A 20,471-nucleotide genomic window follows, 5' to 3' on the forward strand; every position below is an offset into this window, starting at 1 on the left:
AGAAATTAACAGATTTAACCAGTGTGTTCCATAGAGTAATGACATCAGATTACATTAGATGTGTAAATTCCACAAAAAAACGTATTATTATTTTAGTTCATACATTTTATTTCTTTACATAAAAGAAAAAAACAAATGTATATTTACATGAAAACTCATTTAAATTGGGAGTAGAGAGAATAAATGTTATTTTCTCCCCTTTAACTTCTCCTATTAGCGTCCCAATTTAAATACATTTGAATAAAATTGCCGTAATTCCTAATTATGATTTTTTTAACCTTCATCTCACACAGTACCCTAATTCACCATGTTATAATATTTAATACACTCGATTTAATGCGTTTTTACAAATATACTGATTAACCTTGATTCATTTTTTCTTGAGATTCTTCCATAACTTAACACCTTTCACTACAATACTCACACCATCACTTTGGTCCTAAAGCTGAATAGTGAACAACTAATAGTATCAGTTTACAATTGCACTGTTGTGTTTTCTAGATCCAAATTCAGCAATTAGCAAAATTAAAAGCTTCCACAGTTGTTTGTGCTTGTCTAAGCTCCTGCTCAGGTCACGGTGAGCATAAGTTGCTATGGGGAGCAATCCAGATCAAAAGAGACACACTCCTGACTCTGAATCTGAGGTTTGACTCATCCCACCCCGCTCACACTTCCACCCCTCAGCCCTGACACAAACGCTCCCTCAAACAATACCTGATGAATTCATCTCTCTGTCGAGCACCTGTGTCACACTCTACTGTTTTTCTTTGGATTCGGCAGCATCGAGTCATCTGACTGACAAGCTGGAAGCTGAAAATACCACATAACACTTTTCAGCAAAATGTAGCAGGCAGTCGCAAGAACATCTGAAGGCATTTTCCTCAGGCTGTCCAGGGGTAAAGCGCATAAGCGCCACATTAACGACAACATTAATTCCGTCAATGTCACTGTCTACATTTTAACCTACTTGAGGGTACTTGATTAAAATGTTGGCAAGACAACAGAAATCAGCTGGATTTCTGTTCCAGATGTGTTCGTAATCATGTGACACACTGTGCCTGTCTGCATGGTCATGTTTCAAATATTCTAATCTTCCATCAGGCCTTTAAATCAGAGGTTGCAGCAGCCTGACTGTACTGTAGTCACATCAAGGTGGGTTGGCTAGTTGTCTTAATCTTCAGATCAAAGAAAAAGAAAGATACCATTGTTGTTAATTTGTACAAGTTATCTGCTGCTAAATATTGGTGAAATGCTGGGTGACTGGATTGAGTCAGGCTGATGGAAATGTTATTTTAAAATCAAATGCCTATCAGACCCTCATCACAGGCTGCGGTGGCTTCACCTCTCCTTTGAAAACGAACATAAAAACAACAGACACAGCAGGTAAACAGTCATACATGAGCAACTCTGTTAAGCCTTTTGCTGATTCCTGATTGGATTTCGTAGAGTTCAAAGAGAGACAGGTGATGCACGGCCTGCAGAAAGCTTCTGGGAGTATGTGTGATGTGATGTGATTCTGTGTTTGCTTCAGAGTCTGACCACAGCAGGGGGTCACATGGTAGCAGATCAAATCCAGGCCTGTATAGACTGACTGAGCTTAGTTCCATGGAAATATTTCTGTACATTTTGTCCCAGTTATTTTCTTCTTTGCTTTTATTTTTTAGCATGAAAGTGTTTCTCTAGGTGGCCCTGCCAGACTCCCACACAGACCCGCCAAAGTCTCTTGTCCCCGTCCCTCCTCCTTGTCCTCCTTGAGGCTGAGCTGAGCTCTTCAGATCTCCTCTGCATGCTCTGAGGAGGCGAGCTGGCCTTTCATTCTCCCGCCAGCCGTTGTGTCACCTCAGCAGCAGACAGCCGCCTCTCTCAGTCAGAGCTGAGCATGCACACTTTACAGGCATGGAAACTTAAACTTTTGGACTTCTGTCAGCTGAGACCACCTAAACTTTTATTTCTCACAATATTATGGGGGGGAAAAAATCAGAGGTCTGCATGATTATTTATTTATTTATTTATTTATTTATTTATTTATTTATTTATTTATTTATTTATTTGTTTGTTTGTTTGTTTGTTTGTCGTTTGTCGCTAAATCAGCTAATCTGATATTTCAATGTACACTGTATTTAATTAGATTATTTCTATGTTTATTTTTCACATCAAATGCATCATCAATAAATCTTTTTTTAATTAAATAAAACTGATACAGAGATGGATGTGGGATTTTTTATTTTAAAAATCAATCATTTTAATAAAAATTAGTCCATATGTCACAACACATTTTTTTTCTGGAATGTGATGGAGAACCCTGTCAACATAATAGCTGTCTCTTCACTACATATTTTGACAACCCCCCCTCTCTCGGCAGAATGCTGGAGCCCACCCTGCTCTGAGGTTTAATGGTACGTGCCATTATAAAGCTGGAAGGGGAGGAAGGGAGGGTGGTCTCAGTCTCAGCTAAGAGGCTACTTTAGAAGCACATTCGCTGGCGGATGCCTCTGCAGATGTAGAGCCGTCACAAGAGTTGCAGTGGACAGAGAGAGGGACTCAAGCGAGAGGAGAGGAGAGGAGAGGAGGGGGCTCAGCAAGAGAGACGGCTTCCTCCACGCGCCTGTTTCTGCAGCTGTGCGAGCAAGACGAGGATAAATAATCCCGGGAGCCCGTGTCCTCTTCCAATCTGCATCAATCTGAGGAATGCAGGCGGGCGTGAGCTGGCATGGCAGAATAACAGAGAGGAATGGTGTGACTGGTGCCTCCTTCTCGACAAGGGACAAGCAAGAGGAAGTGCACACAGCAGGGACAAAAGCAAAGCTAACTAGAATGAATGGGACTCCTTCTGTCGCATGCGCTGGGAATAAGAGTCACTCTCAAATCTCTGAATGAGGTAAAACAAACCATGCTACTTTATTTTCAGCTTGATTGGCTTGCAAGGTCAGATGCAGATCGGAACGGCACTAAAAAGGGTGCATGCATGCATGCCTGACAGACAAACCAATTTCCATGCTGATCAGGTTGGGAGCAGCAGTGGGGGAGATTGCCATCTTTGTCCCTGGGTCTCTTTGTGCAGCAGGAGCATTGTTGAGGTGAGGAGACTTATGTGCTGCATGCTGCAGAGTGGCATCATGAGCAAGAGACAGAAGAGTCGGTGTCAATGCGTTTAATGAAAGGAATTGCTGATAATCCTCGTGATGAGCGCTTGGTCAGTGAGATAGGAGCAAATTGGGAGATTTCTTCTGAGCTGTGGAGCAAAGCTGCCACTGATCAGAATTTAGATGCTGCAAGTTGAGCTGATAAATGCAAATTAAATTTACTGTCTCAAAAAAAAAGCAATTCCTTCTTAGCCATCAAGCGCAGTAAAATGAGGAGTGGGGGATCAAACGCGATGGAGACTTGGTGACAAGAGTCAGACACCAGGTTTTCTGGTGGCCCAGGGGAGCTGTACACCCCCCAGACATGAAACAAGGACAAGATGGGAAGATAGGCCAGTGTCAAATACCTGTAAAACATGGCAACTAAGACTATGTGGTTTATATAGTGCCTGCCCACCTATACATGCCAAGAGTGTTGCAATACAGGTGGGAATTGACCCAGAGTCACAACGTCAGGACTCGTTTAGGAGTTTGTTATCATGATTAAAAGCACTTTGACACATATGCTGCAGTGGCTGGGAATTGCCCCGCCAACCTTCTGATCGCTGGACTCTCAGCTGTCTTACTGGGGGAAAAAAATTGTGCACAGATGGATTTCTGTGCCAGATGTCTGAGCTCCTGTCTGAAAGTGTTCCTGCTGGTGAGAGACTGATGTCTGACGTAACATCTGACCGGTGCAGGCGCACCATGTTGACACCCTTCACAGAGTCCGTTTGACTTGGCAAATAGGACGCTCATGTCCTCTCAAGCTCAAGTTTGTACATTTAAATGGCTGTCAGTCACAGAGGGAATGCTATTGTTGTCATTTCTAGAAACATGGACAAAATATGGATGTGTAGCTCAGGATAATGGAATGTGTCATTTGGACAAAAGCTGATGTTTTCAGTAGAAATCAGGGGAAAAAAATCCTCACATCTAAAGTCAAATTGTTTACATTTAGTCTAAATATGAGCTTAATATCAAGATGGTGGGGTAATTAGCACTGTTTCCTCACAACCAAAAGGTTTGTGCTTCAAATCCCCTGGGGACCAGAGCTTTTCTGTGTTTGCATGCTGTCTGTGTGGGTTCTTCCCCCCACGGTCCAAAGACATACATTTGGAAGGTGACCTGGTTATTCTAAATGAGCGTCAGGTCCGAACGGTTGTCATTTCCTTTGTGATGAGCTGGGGTCTTGTCCAGACTGTACCCTGCCTCTTGCCCGTAGGCAGCTGTGACAGGCTCCAGCCCCCTCCTGCGACCCCGTTCAGGCAAAAGCAGTATGGATTATTTATGCTTTTAGAATATCAAAGCCAGGATATTTATTTTCAGCTGCTAACGAGTATACCGAATTGTCTTCTTCTGTGGTGCAGAGTTTCAGCTACGGTACATGATGGCAGTCACGCTGAGCACTCGCTCCTCCTCCTCCTGTCGCCGTGCACACGTGCCAGCTGTTTCGGGCACTGGCCGCTCTGCAGTCGATGGCCGCAGATATATTTAGTTTCTGCTAAGTCTTTCCCTGACAAACGGCACCCAGGCCCCACTTATGGAAGCTTGTCACTTCCCTTTGTGTTCACGCTTGCCCCCCAGCCTAACCCTGTAAAATACAGAGGGATGAGGTGGCACTAACACACACACACACACACACACACACACACACACGCGCGCGCGCACAATCACGCAACCTGGCTACAGCTCAGCCCACAGCCTATTCAGCAACATCACACAACACAATTCATATACACAATACAACATATACGTCTTTACTTCTTTATTTATGAGATATTATGTGTGTGTGTATGCTATTACTTTGTACTTTGTGTGGAGGAACCAATCAGAATATTCTTACTGCATGAAACAAGCTTCTCCAGTGAAATCAAGCCTTTAACCAGCATTTGTTTTACTGGAAGCAGAATACTAATCTTCCAGCAGAGAGTTAAATCTATAAATATTTTAGCACATCATAGGTGTAGCACATAGAAATGCAGAAGTTGCACATCTTGCACAACAGCCGTCCCCAGGAGGAGAACGGTGCACCCATATGATGAGAGAGCCGTGGCTGCAGAGGCGCCAAGGGCAGTGTGTTGGATGGAAGCACAGTCGCTGCTCCCAAATGCAGGCCCGGGAACCGGTGAGGAGAAATTCACCAGTTTGAAGTGTGATCAGCATATGCGCCTTCAGTTTTTCCTTTTAAAGTGGATTCACAAGTCTGGACATGTCGTCAGTGCGGCTTCAGGCAGCAGACACGAGAAATGTATTTCATAGCTCACCGTGACAGAGAGCTCAGACGTGCAGCAGTTTATACAGTCAAACTCAGTCGACACTGAGGAGGAAAACACACCCAAAGAACACTCTGTGCTTTCTTTACACAAATGGAAATTCAGCAGCTTATGCTAGAAAAAAAGTGAAACTGGCAAATATTCATAATCATAAATATTCATCGCTCTCCCTGCTGCAGCCGTGCACAGACAGGTGCACACCTTGTAATACTGCACAGTTCTCTTCCCTCTGATGGCTGCAATGTTTATTTTCACGATTTAGTCCCAACATTAGGTTCAAATAATGCATCTGATTAAAATGACCCTGACAAAACGGAGCCCAGCAGGGAATCGCTATATTTGAACGTAAAGAAAGTGCTTTGGTCATTTTCTCACCACGGCGCCCGTGTACACAATCACCAGTGAACAAACCAATGAAGGGAACGTTAAATTTGAAATGTTGTCCTACCCTACGATCCCTTCCCGATCATAAAACAGTTGATCATTATAATCTGAATTTCTGCTTTTAAAGGGAGTCACTTGATTCATCTCAACCTTCAAGTTGACAAATGGCTTTCCTCCTCCAGTTTTGAATAAATTTTGCTCCCCAACGATCAAAGCCAGATGAGGAAAGACCGCAGGTCCCAAAGTCATCATAAAAACACAGTGGTCAAGTTTCCTGTGCAAAGGAGACAGAAGAACAAGCTGCTGCGCTGCCCTGCAGCACTGGGTGGATTAAACTCTCCGGAGCTGCCAGAGTCGGTGTGGATGGATGTATAGACGGCAGCTATGCTAATGCCCTGCAGAGGAATTAAACACAACTGCTCCCCAGACCTCTGCAGGAGCCTCTCAGAGTCAGCAGCTGATTGTCGGTGGCGCATCAGGAGAGCCTGTTTTGACCAGAACAGCAGAATTCAGCAATGATTGTCGGAATCATTGACTGGCAGTGTGTCATGACACCAGGGTTCGTTGAAGTATGCATTGACATCGCCTTCTTTAGCTGTAAAATACAGCTTGTCACATTTCTTTGCGATAACTTTGAACATATTTTGTAAAGATTTGAATGTTTCTTAGCTGAGCAATGTTCCATCTATATGTTTTGATTCAACTCATCACAGTGGGAGGCTTTAGTGAAGGGAGAGCTAGATGTCAGCATTTTATGGGATTTAGCTTTGACTATATATATGAGACATGGCAGAAATGTGGGCCATAAGTTTTATTCATTATTGTTATGACAGTTCAGTGTGGGGTTTCTGAGGATGAATATTTGCTGCACACAAACACTTGGAAGGGATTTCCAACTCTGGCTTGTGAAGTTCTTGACTTCTCTGATTAGTAATCCCGCATGTGCTGCTCCTGTTCGCCATGGATTTCTTCTGTTACTGCATACAGCATGTGTGGTGTCCTGTGATCACTAGGTCAGGACCATTGTTTTGAGTTTTGGGTTTTTTGAAGGAGGTATTAGGGGCAGCTGGCAGTGCGCTATCAGTTGTGTTCTCATTCATCAGGCTTGCTGGAGATTAGAAAACAGCAGAGAAATGGCTGGAGGCGTACAGCATGTGCATTCAGGAACCCTCCCCACACACACTGACAATGACGCGTTGTCTACAATATCTACAGGCGCCAACACAACAGAAGCTCCTGATCCAGGCCTCAAGCTGTACCTCCCCCCACCGAGCCACACACACAGCGATGACGATCAGAAAAGGAGAAGCAAAGCATATATTCTCTTTTAAGAGCTCCACTTTGAATGCTTCCGTTTTGAGGAGGGATGGTCTGCGTGACCATCTGACATTTCACATATGGGCTGAGGTCATCACTCCTCATCTCTCTGTCCCCCCAGTGATGTGAGCTGGTGCTTCACACACTCAGCCCATTTACACGACCACAGAATAAAGCGGGTTTTGAGGCTAATTCTGGAGAACTTGTAAATTCCTCAAATCTACCAAGAACCAGCATAAAGCGAGCCGCCTTTGCGGACATTCAAAGATCTCTTTAGAGGCTACAAACAATGTGACTTCTGTAATGTCTCAAACACCAGTCTTCTGAGGACAGTTTAAATCCATCTAATCCACAGAGCGTTACAGATGGAGCTCTCCATACATATTCGTGATCTGCTTCAGTGGTCCTAAACAGCTTGACTTCAGGATGGATTCATCTGCTGCAGGAGCATGCTGGTGATAAGTCAAGTCTCGGTTGGACAGGTCAAACAGAGGTCACAGCTGAAGGTTCAGGGATACAGGCTCACTGTTTCCCTGCATATGACTAATGACCAAAGCTTTTTGGTGGATTTAAAAAAGAAAAAGTCCACTTCACTTTAGTGTTTTTGAGGCTGGGCGTGTGGAGGAGCCCTCGTGTAAAGGTGGTCTCAAGCTGAATGCAAGTGTACTTCAGCGCAGCCTCCAGGAAATGGGAACGCATCTCAAATACCAATTATACCGCCTTTGTGTTGTTGCAGTGAGGACAATGTAAGTGCACTCCTCCGTGCCTTCCACAAGTGTTCCAACGTATGCAACAAGGTCAAAACAAACTCGCAGGGGGGAGGAGGGGTTTTTGTCTCTGTCACTCGTCTCATTTTGCATTATTTGAACCATACATTCGAAACTGATGGATTAAAGACACCGATCCCAGAAACAGATGAGTCATCATTTCAAATCCATCTTGGTCACTGTCATAGTTCCAAAATTTTAGCCCGTATTTGTCTCATTCCGCCCCGGTTATCTCATGCAGGGAAAAAATAGGAGCTGTGTGTCATGTTTGGCCAGCTTTTGCTCTCCTGCTGCAACACTTTCATGCTGCGTTCAGGCTGGGTCGGCTTTTGCTGCTACATATTCATAACAGTGATCTGGAAGTTGACATTTTCAGCTGGGATTCGCGATAATTCACCTTGGTTCACGCTTCAGTCAGGCAGAGCTGCGCGGCTTATTAAGTAAACCCCACCCATCCTCCTGAAAAACAACAGTATTAGAGCGCCATTTTTTCCCAGCAGTTTCTTTATTTTTCTTTCTTTAAAGAGCAGCAAAACACCACAAATAAATTAACAAACAAGTAAAGACGTGTAAGGTCAATAACTAGATTTACTCCACAGTAGCTTATAAATATAGTGAGTGACGTACCCAGGAAACTGATGCGAAAAGAAGAGACAAGAGGAAAATGAGGATAGCTAAAAATAGGCTATAGTGCAAATATCTTCTATTCTGTTCACATAAATTAATGTTTATAGCAGCACACACACATTATGACCTGGGGAAAGAAGCCTGATAATATTCAACCCCACAGAGAAAAGTAACTTACACTGAATCCTTAATACATCTTTACCAGCGTTTGGATTTATTTACAGTAACTTTATGGCTGTCGAGTTCATATGAGACAGTGTTCAGAAACAAACTCCAACATCTTTAAATCCCTGTTATGTATGTCCTTCATCTGTTCTATAGAGTCTATAGAAGAGCTAAATGGAAGGAAAAAGAACTGTTATGGTTGTTGTATTGATGCTGGCTTTTGTTAAAGGTTTCAGTTTATAGTGAATCGAAAATTCCATTTTCTAGTGTTCAAGAACTGTCTAATCACTGTAGTGTGTGTATGTGTGGGTGTGTGTGTTTAAAAGTGCTCATTTGCTGCTCTGGCACAATGAGCCTTGATGCCCACTGAGAAGCTGGCCTGGGACACACAGAGCTGACTGGATTTCTCACTGAAAAACTCGAAACAGAGCTCACAATGACTGCTTCTACGTGCACACTGGGGTGTTTGTGCTGCCCTCCAATACTTCAGGCATTCAGCCATGGACAATGAACGTCTGCATACACGTCTTTCCACAAATGTGGTCATGTGACAGCATTTTGTAATGTTTGACAATCCTAGCACAAGTCCACAAGTAGCAGGGACTGAAACCCTATTTTAACTTGATGGCAAAAGGGTCCGAAAGGAAATTTTGGTGTCTGGAAACAGAATTGCGTTCCCACCGAGGTCAGGAATTAAAATTCATAAATTCACATTGTGTTGAGTTTGATTGACAGAAGAAGCTAATAAAACAGCATGATGTGATGCTCCTAAATGAGGAGGAAGATGACAGGCATGAACTCGCCTCTTGTTATTATTCCTGTTGTTGACACTTCATGTGCAAGAGGTGCTAATTACGCCTCACTTACACTGCTGCATTCATGAGTCATCCGGACGGACGCGTACCTAAACACAATGTCTTCACTTTCTCCTTGAACACTGGGATTTTATTGCTGGTGCAGCGTGAAGTCAATTTGAAGAAGTGGCTGTTAGAAATTCTGGATATTTGCTGAAGTATTTTAATCACAACAGCTTAAAGCAAAAGGTGTTGCAGAGCCCGTGTCACCTCGCCAGGATGGGCTTTAATTATATGGGTAATAATCAACCGGCTCTGCAAAATACATTCACTGCTTCTTGAGAACTAATTACACAACTGTAACACATGTAAATGGAACGACCTCAGTCTGTTCCAAATAGCTTGGGAGTGAATTAAAAGTGAATTACTAAATGATTGTTCTGAGTATTTGCAGAATTATTCACAATTTATTCCTCCACACCAGCCTTTCACTGGTTCTTCTCCCTTCAGCATCTCACTAACCCTCACTGAAATCTGAAAAACTAAAAATCTATGGACATGATGGAAGAACCTCACCTGTGGATGGAAATACTGGCAGGAATGCTGACCTTATGGCATTAGCTTTTGCTAAAACATGCACATTCCAGATGTGCTACAACAATCTTGCTGACACTGTCTTTGACATCAGTAGATGGTGCCTTCACTGTCAACCTAAAAAGCTAACATTCAGAAAGCAGAGTATGTAAACATGTTGTATTGAAATGCTTGGTTGACAATGATAACACACTGTTTATCCATCATCCTCCCAGTGCTGCCAGCTTCTCCACTCCAGCTTTTAAAGCTACAGACAGCAGGACCTTCTGATGGGTCATTTGCTTTGCCAAACTGGAGGATGTCCATGACTTTGGACGCCCCTTATGTATAAAGCCAATCTTACCGGCATGGCAGAGTCCTTTGATAAATGGATCCTGGACAAGATGTTAGCTTACAGTTGGTTTAACATCTGTTGGTCAGATGTTTTACAAGTGAGTGATGACAGAAATGATCATACTGATGATGTTCATGATTGTTCCACTAACCCATCCTCCAGTTACATAAAGTTTTATGTACTTCAAAGATTGTAATATTCATTCAAAATGTCCCTTTAGGAAAAAGCCCTTATTAAAACTATCGTGTAACATTGGGAATGGAGGGAACAAATCTAATCAGGTCAGACTAACTATCAAATTAAGTTGGAATTTGTGCAGAAAAGCTGTAAAGAGCCAGGATTTCATGTAAGAAGCCCAAACTCTTCACAAACAGGCATACATACTGAACACTGTCTTGCTTAGCTAGAGGATAAAACACCCTGGAGGTGATGATATGTCAGTGAACTTCTGGACATGGGCCTCTCCTCGCTGCCTCTCGTCACTGTTATTGACCGACTAACGTGCACAGATGTGGTGTTCGTGTGTGTGTGTGTGTGTGTGCCTGTGGTGCAACAGAAAGTTCAATATCGGGCCAAAGGTTATGCGGGGTGAAATCGAGTTAAGTCTGCCCTGAACAGAAATGTATATTTTGGATCCGTGACATAACTGTACAGATCTAATGCATAGCACCTTTGTTTGTTAAAACGATACTGAGATGGATCACAACAGTCTTCTCATTAATGTCGCTTCTGCTATCTTCCCCTTCATGGAGATTCCACATCACTTAGCATTAACTAAAGAGGATCACTGAAACAAACGTCAAGATGCTGTGCCCAGCGCCTCGCAGCTGAGGATGGCACGTATAACTAAAGATAACTGTAGACAGAACAACGTTCACACCGTGGAGAGGAGTTGAACGATAATACACTGGGGGTTGGAAGCCCGGAACAAATGCCCTTATGTGATTGATTACACGCTACAAGCTAATGAGATAAACAGAGCCTGAATCGATTCAGTTGAATCATGCCAGTGGGATGCACGCAGCCGTGTGCAGTGGCTGTATTGACATGCTCATATTCAAAGAGCCAGTGAACGAGACCAATCTGTGCTTTTGGCTGCGAATGGAGCTGTGTCCTTTTTCACTGCATGGATCCGATCCCCCTCCTTCCCGCCCCACTCGGCAATCAGGGTCAGTACTGCTCAAATCAAATGCAAGGAATCGGATCTGACAAGCTGGAGAGCAACCGCTGAGCCATCGCTGCTGAGAAAACCTTTCTTTTGTCAAAGACAAACAGCAGCAAGGCTGCGAGGGAAGAGATCTTCATTTGAAGACACGCACGGCAGGTTCGGGTTCCAATGAAGGAAATACAGTTGAACCATCAATGCATTGTTTTATTATTTCACCTGACGTGTCGGACCAGCGTAATAATTTGCTGAAGCTGCCAGAGGAGTGACAGAGGCAGGAGACGGTAACCAGTTATTGCCCTCGTATGTCAGCAGGATGAGTGTGGCAGCAGGGGCAAGGCTAAATGCTGCACTTTAGAAACACAAAGATGGTGGTCAGGCGGGGTAAATGCCTCATCTTATCTCTGTTTTCATTCTTTAAGGATCAATTACATTGAACCGCATGAAAAGGGATTTTATGTGGATCATTGGCGAAGGTGTTAAGACGGTGACGGAGTGGCCCAAGGGGGCAAATGATTCACCAGTCACATGATGGCGAGGAAAGTTTGAGGATGATTTGTCCATTTCCTGATTCCTGAGCATGGACCTGGGAGTCTTTGTGTTGCTCCTGGGTCTTCAAAGCTTTGCAAGGAAAATGTATTTTCTCAGAACCCAGCGGCAAAAATAATCCCGCTGTAGTGTCACGTCTGATCTCCAGCTTTTAAGGTAGAGAGGCAGCAGGGCAGAAGCAGGGGCTCTTGCAAAGGAGGACATCACAGATTTCCAGTCCGCATTTGCCCTCTGATGGCCGACATTTCTTTTCCTTTCTTTGCAACGTTTCGGTATATCCGAAGTGCAGCTCTGAATTTAAAATTGCGAAACCATCACCCATCACTGAGTGTAAATGAGGTGTTGGAGTGCTGAGACACAGTGAAAGAAAACAGGCCCATAAACCGTCTCTAAAGCAGGGGAAGGCTTGAAAATCAATATGGGTCCAGCCGCACAACGCTGCAAATGAAAAGCATGCACGCCACCACAATGGATATGGATTTCTGTGTGGCTCATGTTTTATTCCCACAATGAAACCTGTTATCCTGGTAGTAATGACACATAAAACACTGGACAGGGACAGCAGTTCCCTGGGAATGCAGCTTTTCAATCAGACCTATGTTGTCTTTAGCTCAAAGGTGCAAATTAATTTCATTTCTATTCACGCAGATGGTTCGAAATGAGTACTTTTAAAATGTGAGTCTCATATCCATGCTGATGAAAGTAATTTTATTTTGTTTGGACTCTTCTCCTCCTCTGCTAAACCCTGTACTTCACATCTAAAGGTTACTGCGCTGATGGAGTGACGAGTCCTACTGGGGAGGGGAGAAGAAAAAGATTTATATTAGAATACAAATGTCTGTGAGTCACAGCTGTTGCAAGTTCCGCTGGATATTTATTTTGAATAGTGATGATATAATTGAGCAGCAGTCGTGTAATGTTCAGGACGCCATAAAGGGAGCATCCTTTCTTCCATTGTGGCTACATTTGTCCACTAAACAGTTCAGCCTTTTCTTTACTAAGGCTGCATGATTGCATCAGTGTAAAGCTTGGGGGTCACGTGGACGTCGGCCTCCACCTAAAAAGGACTAAATGAGACGGAAGGATACCGTTGAAAAGATGGCTGGTATTGAGCTGCAAGGGAAAGTAGCTCTTGAGACAAAAGCAGAAGGGCATGATGAAAAATGTCACTAAGCAGCTTGTTTTATGGAAGAGCAGGAGAAAGAAATGGCGGCTTTTGAAAATACAGTTCTCTATTGATTCTTAAGTTAAGTCCAGTTAGGTGCCTTGTCATTACGACAGACATGAAACAAAGCAGTCTGCTTTGCTAAGCCGAAAATCAATAAAATGCTATTCACACCGTTCCTTACTGGTAGCAGGCAGAGATAAATTAGTGTTGTTGAGCTCTCCCTGGGAAACAGCACACACAGAGTCCACAGTCCACGGTAAAACCACTGCAGAGGAATGCTGACGTGCCCGTCGACGGAGTCTAAAGATACTTACACAGTCGCGACTCGTCTGCGCATCCGATGACGTCGCCGTGATCAAGCAGGTGCAATATCTAACTACATCACGACTCTCTTACGCCTACATTACTAAATTATGTTGTTAAGTGAGCACACTTACCGCAATGAGGACAATAACACAAAATCTATTCCACCCAATCACTTTGCCTTCCTGATATGAGAGGTTACACTGAGGGGAGAGTAATTTCCTCACGCTCAGATTAGCATAAAGAACAGAAATGGAAGTAGAGCCACGCAATCAAGAGCAGTCATCCTTTCTGTTCTGTGGGGCTTCTTAAGACCACCCGAGTGTTTCCTCCCTCTGCAAACCCAGCAGCACGTCTAAAGGTGTCTGTTCTGCCCGAACGTTCCTGATGACTCGCTTCAACTGTAGAGCGCATTACTTCACAAATGGTCGGTGGACGCGGCGAGCACCAGGTGTATTTACATACAGTAATAGCTTGTCACTAGCACCGCTGATATCGCTGGAGCTTTATGTAAGTGTTCTGTGGTGGTGTGATGTGTAAGAGGCAGCTGGAGCAGATGATTAGCTGTCAGGATGGATGCGTAGGAAGCAATAATCCCACATTCTTCTTCTACTTTTGGCTGTAGTATCCATCTCTGTCCTCGGAATCCTCTTTCCTCTTATTACCTTCATGTTCTCTTCAATTAATCTTCTCTTTGGTCTTCCTACCTGGAAAGATGGATGGATCACAGCATCAGCCTACTGATACAGTCACCGTCCCTCCTCTGGACGTCTCCAAACCATCTCAGCCTGGCCTCTCCGGCGTTATGTCCAACTCTTCCCCTGATGGACTCCTTCCTGCTCCTCCTCAACCTCAGCACGTTCATCTCTGCCACCCCCAGCTCTGCCTCCGGTCTCCTCCTCTGTGTCTCTGTCTCTAAACACACAACACACATACTCTGTCCCACTTTGAATGTCCTCTGCAGGACAGACCTCCACCTCTCTCGGTTCTCCTCCACCTGCTCCCTGCTATACATCACAATGTCATGCAAACATCACGGTCCATTGAGATTCCTTTCCTGCTTCATCTCTCAGCCTTGTTCATCACCATAGCAACAAAATGGTGCTCAAATCTGATACTTGATGCAGTGTCACCTCTACTTTTCACCAGCTCCTTTGTCATACCTACAGCCCACATCACCACTGACAGCTCCCATACATGTCCAGGACCACTCTAACATTCTTCTCTGCCACTCCAGACCTCCTCCAACAGTTCCACCGTTCCTCTCTCTTCTCCATCAGCAACCTCAACTGCAAATACTCCATTTTTTATTCTTTTGGGATGAAACTCAGCAGCAACACGCTTCTCCTTACTCTATAAAATCTATTAAAACAGCGGGACAATCTCCCTCTAGGAGACATTTCCATGTATCATTAGGATGAACTTCTTTCCAAACTTAATTTAGAAGGTGTTTTAACGGAGGTGGTAAGAATGGAGAAGCAGCATGTCTCTTTTAGGCATATTTACGCTCAAAAACAAGAAGAGTTTTGCTTTAAATGTCATTTTTGCATAAATTGCCGCCTTTATTTAATTGGCTGTGCTTTTTTGTGACACACTGCTTGGATGTCTTTGCACGCGGTGATTCAGTGGTTCCACTTTGTCAACAATGGATGGAATGGGAAAAAAAACACCATCTGAAGTCTAATCGAGAAAAACAACCTTTTTCTTGAAAGAATCTCGCTGCCAGAACTCTGTCAGAATGGCAAAAGCTGGCCCGGAAGAATTATTTGTCTCCAATGCTCTGGGTTGATGGATGGCAGAAAAGGGACAAAGGTCCCAGCTACATTCATCAAATCAAGACAGTCTCCTGAGGCACTGTGGCAGAGGTGACAAATGACAAATTTAGCTCTCCGTTGTGGGGGCATTTCAAGGACCCAGATTTTTTTTTTTTAAAGAACCATTTGAATTTGGACCACTTGCACCCCCCTGGCTGCTTATTATGACACATTTCCAAAATCTTTTCAAACACTTTGTCTTGGGCAGGATTTGCACAACCAAGTGCTCATTTCTCTTTAATTTAGGTTCAGCGAGGTCTCAGATGGAAGCAGGAAACTGTGCAAATGTAGGAAAGTGCCAAGACTCTGGTGGATGTAAATCGCATTTTACATTTGGAAGCATAAGGAAGCCAAGGGCAGGCAGAAATGATTCCATTTGAAGCCCTGTAGCAGCCTGAGGCTTTGAAGCCTATTGTTAAAGGTCTGAAATAGGATGAGAATGTGCTGGTCAGAGGGGAAAAGAAGACACATCAACTGGAACGTTCAAGCAACAAGAATAATGCATGAGTCTTTCCTCTCAATGCCGCAACCTCTGAAACTCCCATTCAACCCAATTCCCCAGTTACAGCGTGAGCGCACATCCTTAACGGTAGGTCAGAACTATAGTTTGGTTCAACTATCACTCAAAAATAATTCCATTTGTCATAAAATCATCATTCGGATTCAAGCGACCGATGGATGGATGGATGGATGGATGGATGGATGGATGGATGGATGGATGGATGGATGGATGGATGGATGGATGGATGGATGGATGATGGATGGATGGATGGATGAAACTCAGGAATGTTTCTCTGTGAGATTTTACTCACAGTTTTATTTGTCGAAAGATCTACATATGGTTTTGTGCAAAGCTGAAATGTTATTTATTTTTGCTCAGGTAGTGAATAATAAGTAAATAGTGCCTGTAATTTAAATTTGAGAGCCAAGGCCCCACGGTTTAAGCACCAGGTGTTTATTAAGAAAGAGCGAATAATAAATAACATCACATATTATGATTATCTTTGCAAGGATCCACTGATTTACAGTGATTTGTTCTCTTTAATGCTGTAAAAATGCTGTGGAGAATCGAAGGCCAACCTTTGTGTCAGTCCCATTATAAAGCTGCTCTTCTCTGCCTGAACTGACTGACGGTTACACACGGTTGAGAATCGTCACGGAGACTCGGTGAGACGTGTTATTTCAGAAAGACGCGGAACCAAACCTTCAGTTTAAAGTTACTTTTCACTGTACACAGCCATGTTTGCAGTGGATCTGCTGAGTCACTCTGTCTCTGTGCAATTATAATCCCCCCCATGAGAAGAAACGCCACCCTGCAAGTTCCACAAACACACATTGTGAGTGAGGAGCAATTAATTGGATAGAACCAAGTGGGCATTGGTTCATTCTCCTGTCCAACTGTGCTCATAAACAAGCAGAAGAAAAGCATTTTTGCCCCAATTATGGTTGGTCTGCTGAGTTTGTCCAACAATCTTCCTTCAGACAAAAAGCTCATGTTCATCGGAGCAAGAGCAACGAGTTGAGTCCAAGAAGTGCAGCGAATCAATTAAAAGATCATTCAACAACCGCCGCGGGATACATTTGTAAAGACTTCCAGAAAGATTATATAATTCCAAAGCCTCATTACGAAGAAACTTTTACAAAGGATTTAAACAAATTGAGCATGAATTGCTGCAATCTCTGCAGCTTTGTGTGTGATGGCCACTGTGACCTTTCACCACATCAGCACCACTGTAGTGCACTGTGCCTCCATTCATGCCCGTCTCCATCTCCCTTCAGGCGAACATATTTTCCTTGCTGCTCATTAGCCAAAATATGTCTCTTTCGCCAGTGTGTCGGGTCAGAATGAAACGCGCAGCTACTCTGCAGCCAGCAGCCCTCTCAGTGCGTCATTCTTAGTGTGAGGTGGAGGCACCACGTAATGGACATGCAGAGGTCGGAACCCCCTGATCTAATGTGAATTGTGTGGGAAAAAACACTTAAGAGGGGTACACACACCAAGATAATCCAGCTGCTTTTTTCCCCGAACGTTCCAAGCAACAATCGTCAAAATTAAACTTGTTCAATATTTACAACCAAAAGCCTTCATCTCTGTGGGGAAAACTGATGAATCCCGTGTCAGAATGTTGGAATGTAGCCCATCGAGAAGCGAGCTGATTGAGGCGCAAGGAAGCATGTTGGCGCTGCCTTCAGGAATTTCTCCAGTCTTTTCTTCCTTTCATTAAAAATACTCTCCCGACCACCATCAATCCCTCTTCTCGCATGTCCTCTTCCATGTTGTGGGCTGTCTTTTTCCGTTTGTTGCTATGTTTCTAGTTAGATCTTCGCTAAGGTCTCTTGGCAAATACACCAATAATGACAATAATAATTTCTGCTCTAAATTATTTGAACAAAAATGAGCAAAATTCCATTTATTTAGTTAGAGCTTTATATGGGATCAGGAGATAATGGAGTAACAGTTTTGTGGGGTTTTTATCAAGGATTTCTCTTGGTACTTTAAGGTCAGATATCTTTATGTTATTGTATTTGCCTTTTATCTTTTTACAGAATACAGTTTGTCCAGGAGCAACCTTATGCTAACAATGTAGTCCAGGCACTGATTAAACTTCGTACACTAGTAGTCTAAGATGAATGAAGCTACAGTATATTGAGTAGGGGAGGGCTACAATCCCCAGGCTGCCATAATTGTGTGCTACAGCAGACGGTATATTACAAATCTAAGCTGTCACATAGGTTTCAAGGTCATTCGGAGGATTTCCCTATTGTTTGCCTGTGGAGTGACTTGTGTGTCGACTGAAACAACTGATTAGAGGCTGTCTCTGATGCAGAGGCATTCACTGCAGGCCGCTACCATACAGCTGTCACATCAGCAGCAAACGCATGATGGCACGTTGCCAAGTTGACAAGCGCTCATTTACCTCATTAACCTCATGTAGCAATTATCATGTCTTACACTCATTAGATAAGAAGCTCTCCGGAAGTGACACTGTCTGCCTGCTGGTTGGTCAATGCAACATTCTGGACTGGATCAACATGGCACACTCATTTACTCCCCTTTATATATTTCTTTAGACATATATTTGTACAAAATCCATTTCAGAGGAGCTTCACTGTAGCCTGGATTGTCTTGGCTAAAAAAAACCATATTTGTATTCTGCACACTGTTCATAAACAGGTCACCAGGATGAATGGTAGCACTCTGATGGCAGTTTGTGTCAGAGACTTTCAACCAGATTGGAGCACTAAAACCACTGAATATGAATATACAATAATATACACTCTTGCTAATGTTGTGAGCTGCTCTGTGTTGAGAGCTGAGCCTTGATTTGTGATGGTCTGTTCCTGAAAAATAGGTATCACGGGATTGATGCTGTCCAAGTAACCCCTTTATTAAATGAGGCATATGTATCACGATGCTGTGTGCCGCTGTGTGCAGGACTTCACTCCCACTGCTCTTAGCTGCTATAATACCTGTATGACAGATCTGTCTTCCTGCTGAGACTCAAGTCCTGAAACTTAAACCAATTGTCAGCATGAACAGAAAGAAAGCGTGTGCCCCCTTCCGTTGTTTGGTTTCCTGTTTATTCGCTGACATTTCCCTCCCCTCCTGACGGAGCTGATTCATGCTGATTGGGGAAGCGTTGGCATTTACACATGTTCGGTGGGTCCCTGATCACCTTCATTCACCTAAACATTTACACCTGTGCTTCATCGCAGTCTGTCTGATTGCAGTCTGATCCCCAAATCCTCGTGGCGGATTAGAATTTAAAGGTGAAAAATAAGATGTGCAGAGCCTCGCTGCTCTTTGACAGAAGCATCAAAGGTTAGAAAATAACAGCTCATAAACATTCATAGCAGAAAGCCGACTCGATTGCACGCCTGCAGCACGCTGTCGCCTCCAAAATAGTGTCATTCTCATCGCTCTGCCGATGTAAGACGTCAAAGCAGACAGGAAGCCTGCCGAGTGCAAACAGCACTTACATCAGCACCCGTGATACGGACGAGCCCTCTTGACCATCTCCCCCTCACACAGAAGCTGAACGTGACCATGGGAGACCTAACAACAGCTGCGAGGATGAAAAGCACGCGCTGAAAGCTTATTGTTGCTCACTCAGAAAGCGAGCACGCAATTACAGTAATAGTCATCACTCTCAGTCTTAAGTGGCCCCTCAAGAATGAAGGACAATGGTGTTGCAGTGAAATTCACCTCAGTCTCTGTCAGACTCCAGGTGAATGTCAGCAAGCTCACAGGAAGCTTTTTTAAAGCTCCAATAAATCCAATAAATGCGGACACAATCACACCAATAAGCCTTAGTGGCCCTTTCTGAGCGGCATAAATACTTGACCCAGCGAGATTCAGGTGGTTTTACCTGCGGCTATTGCTGAGTGCAGCTCCGGAGACCCAGCAAACATCATGGAAAAAAGTTTAGGTGTGTTTGCCAACTCCTGGAGCTGGAGGGCTTCGCTTTACGCCTACGAGAGTGCCAAAGAAAAACTATTCGAACAATCGATTTAATCTCTCCAGCAAAAAGCAGAAACGGGAAGCTTCCACTGGGTCAAAAAGATAGTTTTCTTTTTTTTTAAAAGTTGACACAGTTTAAAAGACTTTTAACTGTGTCTTTTGGTTTTAGCTGAAACTTGCTTTTTCAGCTATCATTATTATTATTGTTGTTGGTATTATTGAGATTATACTGTGTTTTCTTTCCCATCTCCAGTATTTTCAATTCAATTCAAAGTCACTCAGGATTATAGGACTATATAGGACTATAGGACTATTGACATTCAATTACATTGACATCTGGTTTAACGCCTCCATCTTAAGGAGGGAACATGGAGGGATGGTGGCTCACTTCATGAACTGATAGACAAATTTTCTACTCTCAGACATCCACAAGCAAGTGAACATTCAAATAAACTGATTTCGTATGTCAAGCCTTTAATCTAACACAACGTAACAGGAAGAAAGTAGGTCAATACTGAATAATAACGAGAAGATCTCAACGCAAAAAAAATATGTAGGACAGCAGCATCCTTGGCAATTTTATTTAGGCCATCCCTCCTTTCTTTCATTCTTTTTTCTTTCTTTTTTCTT

The 20,471-nt window shown here is 43.5% G+C and overlaps 1 protein-coding gene across 4 annotated transcripts in view; it reads left to right on the top strand.

Annotated features, from left to right (window-relative positions):
• Nucleotides 1–2,408: 2,408 nt before the first annotated feature.
• b3gat1 (beta-1,3-glucuronyltransferase 1) overlaps nt 2,409–20,471 on the top strand; it is a 47,024-nt gene continuing 28,961 nt past the window's right edge. For 2 of the 4 annotated variants that reach the window (XM_011608224.2, XM_029843231.1), the window contains exon 1: nt 2,410–2,878. The gene's annotated coding sequence lies outside the window, so the exon portion shown is untranslated. Of the gene's footprint in view, nt 2,879–20,471 lie in introns of all 4 variants that reach the window. The other 2 variants (XM_029843230.1, XM_011608225.2) reach the window with 2 other exon arrangements.

This window comes from Takifugu rubripes, chromosome 11 (assembly GCF_901000725.2).
Source record: "Takifugu rubripes chromosome 11, fTakRub1.2, whole genome shotgun sequence".
Taxonomy (NCBI): domain Eukaryota; kingdom Metazoa; phylum Chordata; class Actinopteri; order Tetraodontiformes; family Tetraodontidae; genus Takifugu; species Takifugu rubripes.